Source organism: Delphinus delphis, chromosome 10 (assembly GCF_949987515.2).
Source record: "Delphinus delphis chromosome 10, mDelDel1.2, whole genome shotgun sequence".
Taxonomy (NCBI): domain Eukaryota; kingdom Metazoa; phylum Chordata; class Mammalia; order Artiodactyla; family Delphinidae; genus Delphinus; species Delphinus delphis.
In genome coordinates, this window is record NC_082692.2 from 97428069 (window position 1) to 97444996 (window position 16928).

At 52.4% G+C, this 16928-nt stretch overlaps 1 protein-coding gene across 3 annotated transcripts in view; it reads right to left on the bottom strand.

The window, feature by feature from the left end:
* Positions 1 to 16928, bottom strand: part of ATP2B2 (ATPase plasma membrane Ca2+ transporting 2) — a 346709-nt gene that overhangs the window by 93148 nt on the left and 236633 nt on the right. The window lies entirely within an intron of this gene.

Below are 16928 nucleotides of genomic sequence, written 5' to 3' on the forward strand. Positions count from 1 at the left end.
CACTGAGCTGATCTCCCTGTGCTATGCGGCTGCTTCCCACTAGCTATCTATTTTACATTTGGTAGTGTATATATGTCCATGCCACTCTCTCACTTCGTCCCAGCTTACCCTTCCGCCTCCCTGTGTCCTCAAGTCCATTCTCTACATCTGTGTCTTTATTCCTGTCCTGCCCCTAGGTTCTTCAGAACCACTTTTTTTTCTTTTTTAGATTCCATAAATATGTGTTAGCATACGGCATTTGTTTTTCTCTTTTTGACTTAACTTCACTCCGTATGACAGACTCTAGGTCCATCCACCTCACGACAAATAACTCAATTTCGTTTCTTTTTATGGCTGAGTAATATTTCATGACTTGGTATATATGTGCCACATCTTCTTTATCCATTCGTCTGTCGATGGACACGTAGGTTGCTTCCATGTCCTGGCTATTGTAAATAGAGCTGCCATGAACATTGTGGTACATGACCCTTTCTGAATTATGGTTTTCTCAGGGTATATGCCCAGTAGTGGGATTATTCATTCTCTTATTCCCCTTTCTTCTTTATTCACATATTTATTAAATAAACATTCCATGATCGCTGCATCCAAAATGTCAGATATGTATTGTCTCCTAAGGACACAAAAATAAATACTTCCCCTGCAGCTTCAAATCCGCAGGTGCTGATGCAGTCCTGTTTTCCTGTGGTAGATAAGTCCAGTCCAAGGTATGTGAAATTCACAACCCCGCCCAGGTTATTAGTTCCCTTAACGCCCATGTTACTCCTGCTTTGAGGAGCTCGCAGTCTGGGGTGGAGACAGACAACTTAAAAATTCATTCTAATTCCAGGTGATAAAGTGCCATCTGAAATGCCCCTCCTTTTACCTTTGGTTCCTTTTCCAGGCCTGGGCCTGTCTCCTTTCCTCTGGGGTCTGCCTCAACGCCACCCTCTCCCAGCATCTTTCTCTTCTCTCATAGTCCCCACCACACCCTGGTAAATATTCCGATGGCCTGCTTGGGTCTATTTGCCATCACTCCCTTTCCACCAGCTCCAGATCTTTACCTCATTTCTGTATAACGCAAACTATCCAGCACACAGTAGGGCCGCAACACGAGCTGAACTGATTCAACTTCAGTTTTTGAGTAAATCTCTCATGTGTTCTATTTCTCTGACCCCCAATCTCATCTCTCAGACAGGCCATCGACCCATTTGCTTTGGTACTGGGCTTGGGGCTGGACTGCCTGCCTCTGCCACGTACAGGATGGGTATGTTAACCCCCAGGTGCTTCAGTTTTCCCATCTTTAAAATGGGGATTTTGATAGTAACTGCCTCACAGGCTCGCTGTGAAGATACAACGAGTTAATGTCTGTTAATGTACTTAGAACAGTATTCGGCACAAGGTAAAAGTGTGGGTCACTATTATGGTCATAAAGGGCCTTCCCTACATAGGTCCTTCTCTATTTTTCCTGTGGGCCTGAACTCATTTCATGTTGATTTGGAGTTGTCACCCTCTCCTGTTAGCACTTACTTTGCATTTTGTCCCCCTCATCATGAGTCCCTGGGGTTCTCCTGCCTGGCTGCGAGGGTCTGGATCTTGAGGGGTTACGGAGAGGGGAGGGTGGGCGGACCTGCCACTGCTGTCTGGGAAGAATCATCGCCCCCACCACTCACTGGGTCACACCTGGTTGCCTAGCAACCAGCAACACACATCTCGGCCTCGGCTTGTAATTATACAGGGAAACAAAATGTTTCCGATGAACCCTGAAATCACACTCCATTGAGTTCTGTTCAGCCCGTGGCCCAGCAACAAAACCAAAAGGAACAGAACAAAGCAGCAAGACCTCTGGGGACAGGGCACTCTGCTAGGAGACCAGAGCTGGGTTTCTGGCCATGCTGACCCCTGGCTGGCTGGGCGATGCAGAGACCCTCACCCAGGTCTGGGTTTAAAAAGTGGCCCTGTCACCACCTCCTCACTCGCTAAGCCATAGCCGTTCAGTGCCTTGGTCTCTCCTCACCCTCTGGAGTGTGGATTGGGCACCTGCTTTGTAGGGCCTGGCAAGAAAGAACGAGATAACATTATCATGTCCCTCTCCTGTTCTCAGCTCTCCGGCAGCTGCCCCACTTGAGATGAAACCCCACAGCCTTCCTGCAGCTCCTGTGGTTGTCCGGCCCTCGCTGGCTTGCCCTCAGGCCCCCACTCCAAGTCTCTGTCCACACTTGCCCTCACTCCACAGGGCAGCCTTCCTTTCGTTCTCCAGGTCCTCTCTGCCTCCTGATCCCAGGATCTCAGACTATCCCTCTGTTATTACTCCCCAGGCCCTTGCTTATTTCCTCCAGAGCCCTTATTACAATGCATGATCTCAATTATTTTTCCATTTACTTGGCTTTTTTTCTTGCCACCCACACTCAAACACAAGCCCCACAAGGCCAGCAACATTTTTGGGTTCATTCGCTGCTGCATCTATCCCCAGGGCCTAGAACTATGTCTAGCACATAGTAAGTGTTCAAGAAACATCTACTGAATGAATGAATGAATGAATGAACAAATGAAAGAGCTTTCTGATGCCCGGAGCTTAATAGGTGCTTGGGAACTTCTAGCCTTTTGTTCCACTCCAGGTTTTTCTGCTGACACCTTCCAACTCCGTACTACTTGGTCCAGCATCGACTGGAGGCAATTCTTTCTTAGATATTTACAGCAGAAGGTAAAAATATACATTAATTGAGAAACATGCTAGCATGAAGTCATCATCCCTGGCACTTTTCAGGGACAAAACTTCAGGACAGAGCTGGTAGGATGTGTCCCAAGAGGCTCTGAAATTGAAATACCCGCAGATAGGAAAAAACCATCTAAGATCTGAGGGCGTCTAGAACACACTGAAGAGTGGGGGCTTGGGCCAGGTGGGCCTGGGTTCGGATGTCACCTCTGCAACCTGTTGGCAAATGACCTTGGCACACGGTACCTCAGTTTCCTCATCTCTAAAATGGTAACAATATTGAAAAGAGATGCCATACGTAAAAGGCACGTTCCCCAATCCCCACCATCCTCCAGTGCTCAGAATGAAACCTCGGGGCTGGGACTCACTGCAGCCCCAAGGCTGGTCTCCGTCAGCCTCCCACATCGTGGCTGCACTTTCTTTGTTACTGTGCCGAGGCCAGAAACATGGCTGGCTCCCTGAGATGGTAATTGTTAGGACAATTTAGGAAACCTTCGGGGGAGACAGAAAAGCTGGCAGTTCCAGATCAAACAGCCAGCTGTCCCGGAAGCCCATTGTCAGAACATCACAGGGACAGTTTTGCAGCCTGGCCTCACATTAACTGCAGCAGTCAGAAAACGGATTATTCCAAACCCCAGCGTTCACTCACTCAACACTTTCCCCTTGTCTGGATAATTAGATCTCCCAGGACTTCAAGAGGATGCTGGCAGCTTCATGCCAGCTCATGCGTCCTTGAGGCTGGCAAGGGGGCAGCAGGATGTTCATCTCTGTTAGATCACAGCCTCTCCCAGCTGGCACCCTCCCCCCGGGACCTGACCTCTAGGTGGGGATGAAAAGAACATACCTTTTCAGGTAAGGAGACAGTGGGAATGCAGGGAAGCTGGCCTGGTGCATGTACAGGGAGGTGGTGGAGACACTGCTGGCAGCTTTGGCCAGGGGTAGGTTTTCTGATATCTCTGTGATGCTCAAGCTGAGCTGGGCTGAGGGTTCTGGTTGGGGGCAGGTGGACTAGGGAGCCCTTAGAATGCTTACACATGTCATCATCACTCATATTTTCATTTATGCAGAATCCTGCTAGGTGCTGAGGTTTCAGAGGCAAATGAGACTGCCCTTGTCCTCAGGAAGCTTAAGATCCAGAAGTCTACGATGGTGCCTGCCCACTCACCAGATAGCCTATAGCTGCCTCTATCAAGTGGAAGGAAAACACTTTGGCCCTTTAGGAGTTGAGCCAAAATGTGGTAATTTACAAAGCTACCCTCTGCACTCTACAGTTTGCCTCTGCAGGGATATATATATATATATATATATATATATATATATATATATATATATATATTTTTTTTTTTTTTTTTCCCCCTGCAGTGGGGCTTGCCCAGGATTTCCCCACATGCCTCCTTCTCTGGGATGGGAACAGTTTGGTGACCACTTTTTCTCAATGAATACTCAGTGGTTTCTTGGGACTTGGCTCTCTCCCAGCTCCCAGCTCCAGCTTCTAATAGACTAGGGAGCTTTTTTTTCTGACACTGTGATTCCTCCAAACACATGCCAGCAAGGAAAGAGGTGGGGCAAGGGGCACAGGACTGGGAAAGTGAGGAGACCCAAGGACAAGTCCCGACTGTCACCCACTCACTGTGTGACCCCACACAAGTCCTCTCTGAGTCTCAGTTTCTTTATTATAAGATGGGAGGCTGAAAATGCTTGTCTCCCAGCGCAGCCACCATGGAAATTAGCACACACTACACACGAGGACACCCTCTCAACCCAGAGGGCTGCATGTTAAACGTTTGCCAGCGCAGCGCTGCCTGGAATCTTCAGCAATACAAGGACCCAAGATGGCTGGAGCAGATTCCACCCCCACCACCCACATTCCCCAAGGACGCATTTGTTCTGTCAGTCCTGCCACCCATCCCTGCACGCCCCTATTTCCCTCGGTTTTCTAGCCTCTGCTCTGACACAGAGGGACCCGTTCTGCCCTCAGATCTGCGGTACGCTGCCCAGATGGCTTCTGTTGCTTACAACCAACATGCCTTAGCTGACCCACCTTAGAACATCCCCAGCAGTGCAGAAAGAGAAGCTGAGAGAAAAACCATCACCCCTAATCTCACCCGTAACCACAACACCGGCACTTTCTGGATGTTTATTTTCAGACCTTTTTCCTCGCATCTGTTTCTATGGAGTTGTTGCCATGGACCATGCTACACCCTGCTTTTTTCACATTGCACTATATCACGAGCCCCATCCACATTGCTTTTTGTTCTCTGTAACAACAATTTCCCACATTGTTCCATCAGGCACATGGAGAAGCTGAAGGTGGCTTAATTGCTTTCCTAATGTTAGGCATTCAGGAATTACTTTTAAAAAATATCACACAGGGCTTCCCTGGTGGTGCAAGTGGTTGAGAGTCCACCTGCCGACGCGGGGGACACGGGTTCGTGCCCCGGTCCGGGAAGATCCCACATGCCGTGGAGCAGCTGGGCCTGTGAGCCATGGCCGCTGAGCCTGCGCGTCCGGAGCCTGTGCTCCACAACGGGAATAGCCACAACAGTGAGAGGCCCGCGTACGGCAAAAAAAAAAAAAAATCACACAGGGATGGGGTTAAAAAAAGCTGGGACTGCGGGTCAGGAGACCTGCATGTTAAACGTTTGCATTCTCATTTGGTTTGAGTTTGTTCTCATTTGGTTTTGTGCCAGACGGCTGTTGAGCTTGGGCAAGATCTTTCCCTCGCTGGGCCTCAGCGTCTTGAACCTATAATATGTAAATAATGATGACGACAGTGATAACAGTAATAGCAATAATGGCAGTTTCCCCTGCAGGCTTCCTGCACTGAGCTGTGTGTTCTTGCTCACAGCAGCTCATTTGTTCCTTACAACGGATCACAAGCAAGTACTGTTTCACAGATGAGTAGACAGGTTCTGAGAGGTGAAGTCATCTGCTTCGCACAACACAGCTGGTTAGTAAGTGGCACAGCTGGGATCAGACCCAGGATGCCTGCTGCTGAACACTTAGGCTGTATCGCTGCTTCCTAATGCCCACTGTGTGACGGGCTCTCGGAGACATACGTGTTCACATGCAAGGGAGCTCATCTGCCCTCACCACAGTCCTCATCTGTCCCCCTGTACATTCCCACGTGACAGGAGAGAAACCGTGGCTCCAAGTATAGAAGTGATTGTCTCAAGTGAGAATGTTCTGGGTGGATTACGCCCCTGCCCCAGTCCATATGCTGAAGTCCTAAGCCCCAGAACCTCAGAATGTGACCAAATAGCGTCACTGCAGAGGTGAGTAGTTGCTAAGTTAAGATGAGGTCTTGAGGGTGAGCCCTACTCCAGTATGACTGGTGTCCTTACATAGAGGAAATTTGCAGTCAGAGACAGACACACACAGAGGGAAGACGATGTGAAGACACAGGGAGAGGACGATCACCTACAAGGTAAGAAGAGAAGCCTGGGACAGACCCTTCCCTCACAGCCCTCAGAAGGAACCAACCCAGCTGACACCTCTATCTCAGACTTCCAGCCTTCAGAATGGTGAGACAATACGTTTCTGTTGTTTAAGCCACTCAGTTTGTGGTCCTTCGTTATGGTGGCCCCTGGAAATGTATACAGCAGCAGGGCAGGGATGAATGAGAGCTGAGGTTCTGCGGGGAGGTGAGGCGGCTACGATGGGGGCAGGGAAGAGGGACGTCTTCCCCCTTCACCATGTGCAGGGGCGACTCAGGGGCCCCGGGCCTGGGTCAGGACCTCACCCACGGTACACCTGGGCAGGTCCCTTCCCTCCTGGCCCTCAGTGCACCCTGGGATTGCTGGCTGAGATGGTCCCTGAGAGCCACTCCAGACCTGTGGTCCCACGGGTTTGCGAGTCCCTCAGGCTATCGTCTCATCTGCCTTGACCTGACTGAGCTGGTGTGTGTCGGGGCAGCCCTAGGGAACATTCTATTCTGCTACAGTAAGTCCCCTACATACGAAGAAGTTCTATTCCGAGAGTGCATTCGTAAGTCCAGTTTGTTTGTAAGTCCAACAAAGTTAGCTTAGGTACCCAACTAACCCAGCTGCCTATATAGTACTGTACTGTAATAGGTTTATAACACTCTTCACACAAATGATAAAAAACAAACACAAAAAGTAAAGAAAAAGTTTTTAATCTTACAGTACAGTACCTTGGAAAATTACAGTAGTACAGTACAACAGCTGGCACACAGGGGCACGTTCAAATCTTTGAAAGTTCGCAACTTGAAGGTTCGTATGTAGGGCACTTACTATATTTTGTCCAGCAGAGGTTTCCCAAGATCTCATGCAGCAGCCTGTCCCTGGGGCTATTTATCCTCCTTGGACCCCTCCTGGCAACCCTTACTAACTGATTGCCTATCCAGTGTCAGACACCCTGACCACACCCTACCTGCAGGTGACACTCTCCTTCTACCTCTCTGACTTCTCCTGCATTGTTGGTTGCCTGCTCCCTTAGCGGCTGGTGTTCCCTAAGGACCTGTGCTTGACGAGCACCCCAGGTGAATTCATTCCTGCACGTTTATTGACTGTACTCTCTGCCGGGCACTGTTCCAGGCACTAGTATACAGCAGTGAACAGCACAGGCCCAGATCTCTGCCCTCCCCCCATGCAGCTTTGGGACCTGTTAGCAGAGACAGGACTTCTCTGTAGGTGTCTTTGTCATCTAGATGTCCTGCCTCCGGGCCTGCCTTCCTATCCCCCGGGCCCTGAGGATGCACAGTGCCCAGCAGAGACCTTTCATTTCACCCCAGCCTTGCTCCTCTCCTTGCTGGCCCGTCTCCACCACAAGCGGCCAGCTGCTGTCTTGAAAACCGAGTCTGCATGACACTCTCGCCCTTGACCGTCTATCACAGGCTATGTCCTGCTGTATGGTGCGCTCTCCTCTTCATTACCATCCCCGGCTGGGTCCAGCCCTCTCTTTTGGATGTCTGTCCTTCCCTCCTCACTGGCTTTATTTCCTGGGGTATCTCCCCATCCAACCCACACTCACTCAGACCAATTGTCCCAGCCGCACTGTTCCTCTGCTCGAGAACCTTCCAGGCCTCCCTCCTGCCTCTTAATTTAAGCCCAAACTTTGTGCCTTGACATCTGGAGTCCTAGTATGGACTCTGGAATTGCCGGCCTGGGTTTGCATTCCTCCACCCCTTAGCTGTGTGACCACGGGCAAGTGATTTAATTTCCCTGTGCCTCAGGTTCTTGATTTGTAAAAATGGGGATACTACTAGTGCCTACTCCATAGGGTTGTCAGGAGGATCGACTGAGGTGATGACGTGCGTAAAACTCTTAGAACAGTGTCTGGAGCATCTGCAATGCTCAGTTACTCCTTAATTATTATCACTACCACTGTGGTTCCATCCTTCAAGCCGTAACCAAACAGAATGATCGGCTCTTCCTTTTACATAACCTTCTTTGCCTCCGTGCCTTTGTCTACACTTTTCCCTCTACGTGGAGTGTCCTTCTCCACTGCAAACCCTGCCTATCCCTCAGCATCTTGCTCAAATACGGCCTCCTCCATGCAGCCCTCCCAGATCCTCCCATGGGAAGGGCTCACTTCTGCTTCTCAACTCTCTGGCATCTTCTCCAAAGTTATCCTATAGAAAGAGCCTCTGAGTCTTTTCTGCTCAGAAAGGGTCCCTGGGATCATTTTCTGGGGCCATAGAAATTTCTAGGGGCCTCCCTTTGGGGTGGAGGCTGACACTGGCAGGTGGGTACGAGGGAACCATCTGCAGAGGCCCTAATTTCCACTGACTATAAATAACTGTGTGTCTGAAACCACAGCAGGGCCGGGATTGTGCCAGGAGGAGTAAGATAATCGCTGTGGGGAGACGGGAGGGCCTGTATAAGTAACTCACCTGCCCTGTCGGGGCCTCTCGTGTGACAGGCAGGCCTGGAGGGACAGGCGGCCTCAGCTCTCTTGCGCTTTGTGGGACCTGGGCTGGGTGGACAACTGAGGTCGCCCTAACGCCAGAGACAGTGTAGCCTGTGGTTACCAAGCAGCATCTCTCCCCGCCTCAGCCCACTTGACAGATGAGAAAACTGAGACTCAGGGAGGTGAAGTAACCAGAGACTGGTGTCCAGAGCAGACCTATTGCATGGGAACCCCACACGGGTCTTTGGAAGCCAGTGTGGGCAGGACTCCGAAGCCGCCTGGTAGGGAGGCTGGGCGGGGGCTCGGGGCAAAGGGCCGAGGGCACTGCCCCGGCCAGGGCTGGGGCGGGGCCTCAGCGACACCCCAAAGATATGAAGTTATAGTCTTTCAAGGGAAGAGGGATCTGGGGGCTGGCTCTGAGTTAGTCACCCTTTGGCCAGTCTGATGTCTGTACTGCTCTTGGGGGGGTTGGTGGTTCCTGAGGACCTGGAGGGGCCCCAGGGACTCCTAGACCTGCCCTCTTCATTGGTGGTGGGGCTTGGAGATGTCTCAGTCCATAGGGACCAGAGTCAGGTCGGTCCCCACTCGAGGCTTTCCAGCCCCGTGGGTCCTCTAACACAGGTGGGTGGGCCACGCACGAGGCCAGAACGTGGTTAGGGTGGAGTGGCTGCAAGATGAACCTCCTGAGGCCCCGCTGTGGGCCAGGCTCTCTGAGTGTGTTTCCTCATTTAATCCACAGACCAGTATGGACCCTGGGGGCTGGATTTCACCCACTCCATTTTACAGATGTAAAAACTGAGGCACTGAGAATTTACAGAACCTGAGCTCCAACCCAGGCTTTTAGACACTACAGTTCAGTATCTTTCTCTAGTACCAGAGGTTTACACATTTTTTTCTTTTCTTTTTAAAAAATTCTTTGTTTAAAAAAAAATCTCACCAGATGCTTTACCATGCAAAACAAATTAAAAAAAAAAAAAAAAAGGAGCTGCTCTGTTACATGGTGGGGCAGAAAGGCCAGAGCCCCCCACTCAGCATCTCCCTGACCCCTGGGGCACCTCCATGGACCCCCAGGGAACCTCGTATCAGAACAACCTCACCCAGACCTCAGTCTCTCTGCCTTCAGCGACTTCTTTGGTTCTTTGGCCCCTGAAGAGGAGCTGTACTCACGCCTCGCCCTCATGGAGCTCACGGCCCATTTCACACTCACGTGGACAGCACAGCATAGACAAACATAAACACAATCACCAGGCTGACAGTCTGCACACACTGCATGAACATACCAGCTAAAACCCAGCCTACAAAAATCAATCCACAGTCCGTGGGCTGGAGTCCTCTGTCCTTTGAGATACATCCTAGGCTCCAGGCACAATGAATCCCTCACTTCTCCCCATGCATGTGCCGGCTCTAACCCCAGGGCCTTTGCTCAGGTGCCCCTCTCATGAAGAACGTGCTGTCTTCCCCATCTCTGTGTGCTCAACTGCTCCCCGCCCTTTGAGCCCTGGCTCAGAGGAAGCCTCTCCTGACTCTGTCTCCGGCCAGGTGGAGACCGCTCCCTCCTTCGCCTGGAAGCTCACTCCCCCTTGCTGTGGAGTTATTCGTGTCAACAGGAGACAGTAGATTAAGGGCACGTTTGGCAGCCAGCCTGTCTGGGTACCGGTCCTGGCTGGGCCCCTTGTTAGCGGTGGTGCCCTGGACCCCAATTTCCTCATCGGAAAGCTGGGATACAAACAGTTTCTGCTTCACAGGGTGTGGATTGAATGAGGTGATGCCGTGAAGCCTCAGCAGAAGAGCTGGCCTTCTGTGAGCCCTCAATACGTGCTAATGAGTCTCTGGGGTCACAGCTGAACCGTGTATCACAGCTGTACCTGGTATGTATCACAGCTGGAACTGGGGTCACAGCTGAACCGTGTTTCACAGCTGTACCTGGAATCACAGGTGGAACTGGGGTCACAGCTGAGCCGTGTTTCACAGCTGTACCTGGAATCACAGCTGGAACTGGGGTCACAGCTGAGCCGTGTTTCACAGCTGTACCTGGAATCATACCTGGAACTGGGATCACAGCTGGCAGACCTGTCACAGCTAGACTGGAAAGAGTCTTCAGGGCAGGGAGACTTACAACCCAGCTCTGTACCCCCCCCCCCTTTCCAGGGAATCTTTAGGGAGCTCTGGAGCAGAAGGGGGTCAGGAAGGGGCTCCACCGTCCTGGACCCTGGACCAAGAGGGAATGTGCTGGAAGGCTGCCCCGTCCCAGCCTCCCACCTGTCCCACGTTCAGCCACGTCACACAGATACCGCCCGAGGAGCACACGGAATCCAGAGGAACAACGTGGCCCAAGCCCGCGCGTGGCAGGTGCACAGCACACGTTTGTTCAATGCGTGAATGTGTGTCAGCTTACATCTCCGCTCAGTATGACAGAAACGGGGGGAAACCCGGGACGATCTTGAACCCCTGTATCCACTGGTTCTGGCAGGTGGGTATTCTGATCATACCATTTACAGATGGGGAAACTGAGGCTCAGAGGGATGGAGTGACGTGCTCAAGGGCCCCGAGGGTAGAGCTGGAACTCAGGTCAGCGCTCACAGTCTGTTACAGCCAGTAGGTGGCTTTGGGAAGCAGGCTTTGTGGATGGTGGGTCCACCTAGTGAGAGGCCTACCTGAAACGCTCCCCCCAGCCCACATCCTCCACGCCCGCTCTGGGTGCCTGACGACGAAGCACTGACCAAGCCAAGCGGCATCGCTCAAGGAAGGTGCGGTCCCTCTAGCCCTGCTGGAAGGCCCCAGGAGCCCCGTCAGTGGCAGGTCGGGCCCTTTCTCTAACTGTTCTGCATTCTCCCCAGGCCTGCAGAACCGTTTGCCCAGCACAGACTCCGCTGCCCCAGCCTGGGAAGATGGAGAGCACGTATCAATCAGCACGTGGGTTTATTTTATTGATGATTCAGAAAGATGTGCAGGTGGCCTTATGGAAAGCGTCTACACGTGATTCATCCGACTTTCGCAGAAAGCTGTGCTTCTAAGGGATTTATTTTTCCCAGTGGCGCTGGGGGTTGGGGAGGGAATATAAGCCTTGCAAATCAAATACGGCACTCATGTTTTGAAACCCATAGACTCACACGTGTTGCTTAAGCCCATTATCTGCCCTGATAAGCTGCCTCTTTCTTCTCCACTAATTTAAACCCAACCTGTCCCTTCAAGTCACCCAGAGTCCCCAGCTGACACTGAGACAGCACCTGCCATGCACTCAGCGCTTGACACGTGTTACTGTGATCCTCACAGCGACCCTGTGAAAGAGGCACTGTTATAATCTCATGGCACAGATGAGGAAACTGAGGCACAGAGAGGTTAGGTAACTGGCCCAGTGTTCCACAGCTGGATAAGAATGGAGCCAGGACTTGACCGTGACACAGAGTTGGCCCCTTCACTGCTGGGACACTAGTCGTAGACCCCCGTCCACCCGGACGGACCCAGCTTCTGCCTGCTTCCCTGGTGTAATTATTAACAGTGTCATTATGATCACTCCAGGCTTGGTGCTCCTGAATCCTGCCTCCACACTTCTCTCCTTTCTCCCCATCCTCAAGCGCACGCAGCATGCCTGCTCTTCCTCCATACCTCCCCCGCACACAGTAGGACCACACCCCTCTGGGGTGAGCATATGACCTGGTCTGGCCTATCAGCCTATTCCATCCTCTGGCCACAGGGATTAGTTCAAGGGTGGCTCCAGGTGACCCAGTAGGGGGGAAACCCTGAGAAAGAGGTGCCTTTGGCTGCTGGGGGCCTCACGGGGTGAAGGCCTGCCCGAGAATGAAGCCAATACAGAGGACGGTGGAGGTGGAAGAGAGCAGGAGAGGGACGGACAAAGCCCTTCTCAGCACTGGCGGCCCTGGATCCAGCCATGCCTGAGGCCAGAACAGTCCCTGGACGTCTCAGGCGCACAAGCCAGAAAATCCCCTTGTTGCATAAGCCAGTTTGAGATGGGTTTCTATCAAATAGAATCCTAATAGATAGAAATGGTGATGATTGTTTGGTAGAAAACCTTCAAAGCACATTCAACTCACTATCTCCAAACGGCAGAGAGCGAAGTAGCACAATTCCCATTTTACAGATGAGAAAGCTGAAGTTATCAGTCTAAATATCTTGCCTGAGGTCAAGAACCTACTTAGTGACAGAGGCAAGGCTGGGAAGCCTCCCCAGGCTTCACGCCTGGCCCTCCTCCACCCCTGCATGTATTTGAGAAGGTGGTTGGTTACCTCAGCCTCTTAAATACCTGGAGGGGCTTTGCTCCTCCAGGCCTTGCCCCTGACAGCGTCCTGGGTTGCTTCACATGAAGACGGCGGTGGGGAGGGGCTGGTGGGGGAAGGCGTCCTCCCTCATCTCTGGCCAGGTATGAATTCCCTGCATGGACCCTGTGTCTGAGCGGGCCCCCAGCTCCACCCTGCCTGGGACACTGCTACAGCTGTGTCTGCCTCACTTTCCCTGTTGACCTCTCAGGGCTCCAGAGATACCTGGGGAGACGGAGCACACGGAGAAACAAAGCATCACAGTGACAAACAGGAGACCCCCTTTGCTGCCTTCATGCCCCCCCCCCCCCCGCCCCGTGCCTGCGCAGTGGTGGCTCTGCGCAATGTGGGCCCTGCCAGGTCTGAGGGGTGTCTCGTTCATCATCGTGTTCATGCCACATGGGGTACCATCTCCCATGATCTGCTCTCCTGTCCTCCCTCAGCCCCTCTCTCTCCCCGACTTGGGCAGGCCATAGGATTCATACAAAATTAACTGGAGGTTCCATTTCACAACACTCCGATGTATCCGGTTCCCACCCTACCCTGCGGCTGCCCTGTCTTCTTTGTCCCCTTTCTCCCCCACCATGAAATATGCAATGCAGGGAGCGCCCAGCAGGGCCTCTTGAGCTGCCCCTGCTGACAGCTGGTGGTGCAGGGTCAGGAGTGAAGGACGAGAGCCATGCATGCCGAGTGAGTGGCTCAGGGCACTGCCACTCCGGGCTCCCGGGAACCGAAGCTAAGTGTTCTCTGGGTGACGCAGGGTGTCCTGTGTCCTGTCCCCACACTGCAGCCTTCCATACTACACAGAGAGGGACGCTAAGCACCCCACCTCTTCCTTCTCCCTCCCTTCCTTCATTCTGCTGATGCTTTCTGAGTCCCAGGCATTGCAGCAGGTGCTGGGATACAGTGGAGAATGACAGTCAGCTCCTGCCTCAGGGCTCACAGGCCACCCCAACACCCACTACCCATCTTTCCAGACAATGCGACGTCGCCTCCTCTGGGAAGCCTCCTCTGATAGCACACTGACCCTTTGTTGGGCACCATCTTATTTAATTGCCTAATTTTTGTACAGGGATGGGGCCAGATCATGATTTTTTTTTAAAAAAAGAGATACTTGGGTATAATAATAACAATGATAACAAACATCATTTTGTAAGTGTCTAGGGACTGCCACACAGTGCTAAGCCCTTCATGTGGATGACCTGATTTATTTCTCACATCATCCTGTGAGGTAGGTAGTGTTATGCCCATTTTACAGATAAGACAACTGAGGCTCAGAGAGGATTCACTGAACTCTCTCAGTGTCCCTTGAAGAGTAAGCCAGTCAGGATTCAAACCTGGGTCTCAGGGGCTCTACTGTCCTAGGCTGGACAGGTATGAAAAGAAGGGAGCAGTGGAGGGCACGAAGGGAGGGGCATGACCAGGATGGAAGAGAACCAGCAGTGGGAGAGGAAAGCAATGGCACTCAATGGCCCAGTGAAATACCCAACACTGCCAGACCACGGGCGCTGAGTTCACGGCCTGTGCGGGCAGCAGGTGGTGCCCCGGATGGGAGTTGATTTCTATGGCTTCAGATCCCCTCTATCACTTGCAGAGATCTTTTTGCCTAAAATTAGCTGGATGTGAACAGGAAGGCTAATTTATGCGGGGCCTGGAGCAGTTTCCGGGAGTGTGACTCAGAGGCTGCTCTCTGCTGACGTCAGCAGACTAGGGCAGGGGGTGTCGGGAATGGCCAACCTGGGACCCTGGGACAGGTTGGAGCTGGGACAGCTCCAGACCACTGGGCTTTGAAGTTGGGGGCTGGGGCTGGAGGCCAAGCATTTCTCTGAGTCAGAAGAGGGCTAAACAGGGCAGAACAAATGCTGAGCATGAGAGGGAAACTGAAAAGTGCCCTGGCGGCTCCACCCTCCTCAGACCCTTGGCAGACAGAAGGCACCTTCGCAGGACTGTTCCTAGGTACACGCGCGTGGCTGGGGGCGGAGGGCACACCTGGCTGTGGTGTCTGACACAGCTGTGTTCAAAGTCTGAGCTGATGTGAGCCATGGTGGTGACCTTGAGCCCTCATGCTTCCCATCTGTGAAATGGGTAACACCACCTGCCGCCAGGAATGTGGGTGATAAGGATGCAGAACAGCCTAGTAAAACGTGTAGCATCAGCTCGGACACTGGCCAGTGTCCCAGAAGCGTCAGATTTCACCGTTTCCGGAGAACGTGACTGCTTCTTCCAGAATAGTGATAATCATACTGGAAACAACAAAAGCTGATGTTGACTGAGGACTTCTATGCCGGGAACTTGGCCTGATCTCGACGTTCAAAACCCATGTTACTGATGGGGAAATGGAGGCGTTTAGTCTCTGGGGCTGAATTCTAACCCACAGTGCTGTCCATGTGCCTGGTAGGCAGGGTACTAAGCTACTTCACTTTAGCCTCACCACAACCCTATGAGGTAGTCACTATTATTATCCCATTTTTCAGATAAGGAAACTAAGGCACAGAGAGGCTGAGTAACTTGCCCAGAATCACACAGCTGTTAAGTGACACAGCTGGGATTTGAACCCAAGTTGTCCAAGTCCAAGTCCAAGAGTAGCATTACGCTCCTCTGTCCTTCCCCAAACCTCTTTCAGCTCCATCTGCACCCTGGGAAATCCTTCAGGGGATCAAGGCAGCAGGGGCTCTGGTTAATCCTACTGTGGGCTTTCCTCCTTCTCAGGGACGTTTCCCATGAGAGATCTCACTTGATGCTCATGAAATATTAGAAAACCAAGGCCCAGAGAGGTCAGACAAAAGCCTCAAAGGCACACAGCTGACAGGCAGCAGAGCAACAGTCAGAGCTGTCATTATCGTTTCCATTTTACAGATGAGAAAACAAAGTCTCCTTTATTTTTCTTTTCATGTAACTTCTTGCAGCACATCAGCAGTCAGGGGAATTCTATCTAAGAAAGGTGGCTCTGTGCCACATCACATGCTTTCCCTTCTCTTCCCTCCATAGCCAAGTTCAAACACCTCCTCCTCCAGGTAGCCTTCCCTAACCTCCACCGCCCACCCATCTCGTTTCTCCTCGATCCCTGGGGTCCTTGCTGCACTTGGTCTGGATTATCTGCTGTTCTGGCTGCTCAGCCATCTGAGAGCTTCTCTCCGTGGGCTGGGGACTCAGTGGCCACATCTCAGGGTTTTATGGGTCAGTTACCCACCCTCCTCTGTGCCAGGCACCGGGATGGGTGCTGGATGTTCAGAGAGGAGCAGGACAGGATTCCTGCCCTCAGGTGCACACCTGCTGTCCCCAGCTGGAGCGTGGCCATGAGTCACTCGATTTCCCAGGTCCCCGAGCCTGTCAGGTGGGAGGGGAGGGTGGATTTCTTAACCTGGGGTCCAGGGCCTGGCTTTGAGGGGCTCTGCGAACATGCTGGTAGCGTGGACCACACTGTTGCACACAGTTGACTATTCTTCTGCGGGGAGGGGCCATAGATTCCATCAGGTTCACCACAGAGTCTGGGGTCCAGAGACACTTAATAATTCCTGACTCAAGAGAATCTCCTGGTCCCATTCAAAAGGCAAAGACCATTGGGACAACCCTGCCTCCTAGCAGGTCAGGTGTGCCAAACTGACGGTGGAGGTGAGCATGGGCCATTCTGCCACAGATCGATGTTTACATGAGGCCGGGGCCCAGGAGCCCCCCCGGCTGAGCCCACTCCCATCTCAGGGCCACACGTGGCTGTTCTCAAGCCCTGAGCTAGAATCGCGCAGAGAAGAAACGACGCTTCCCCTATTTCCACCCTCCCCGCCAAAACAAAACCAAACAATATCAAAAAAGCAAAAGGCGTTTCTAAACTTCTGCCCAGACTCAGCAAGGTGGGCGAAACATCAGAGACAGCAGCGAATCTGGGAAGAAGGACCAGTCTTAGCTTTTCCTCCTGACCCAAGAGAAGAGGGCCCCAGACGAAGAGGGACACTGACCCCTGGCGCCGCAGGGCACAGTGGGTGCCGGCACAGCAACGGACCGTCTGGCCCTGGCTGAGCAGCTAGGTCCACAGGCAGCCTCAGATTTCTTGTCTGTCAGTGGGGATGAGACTTCAAATGCTGCCTGCCTCCCAG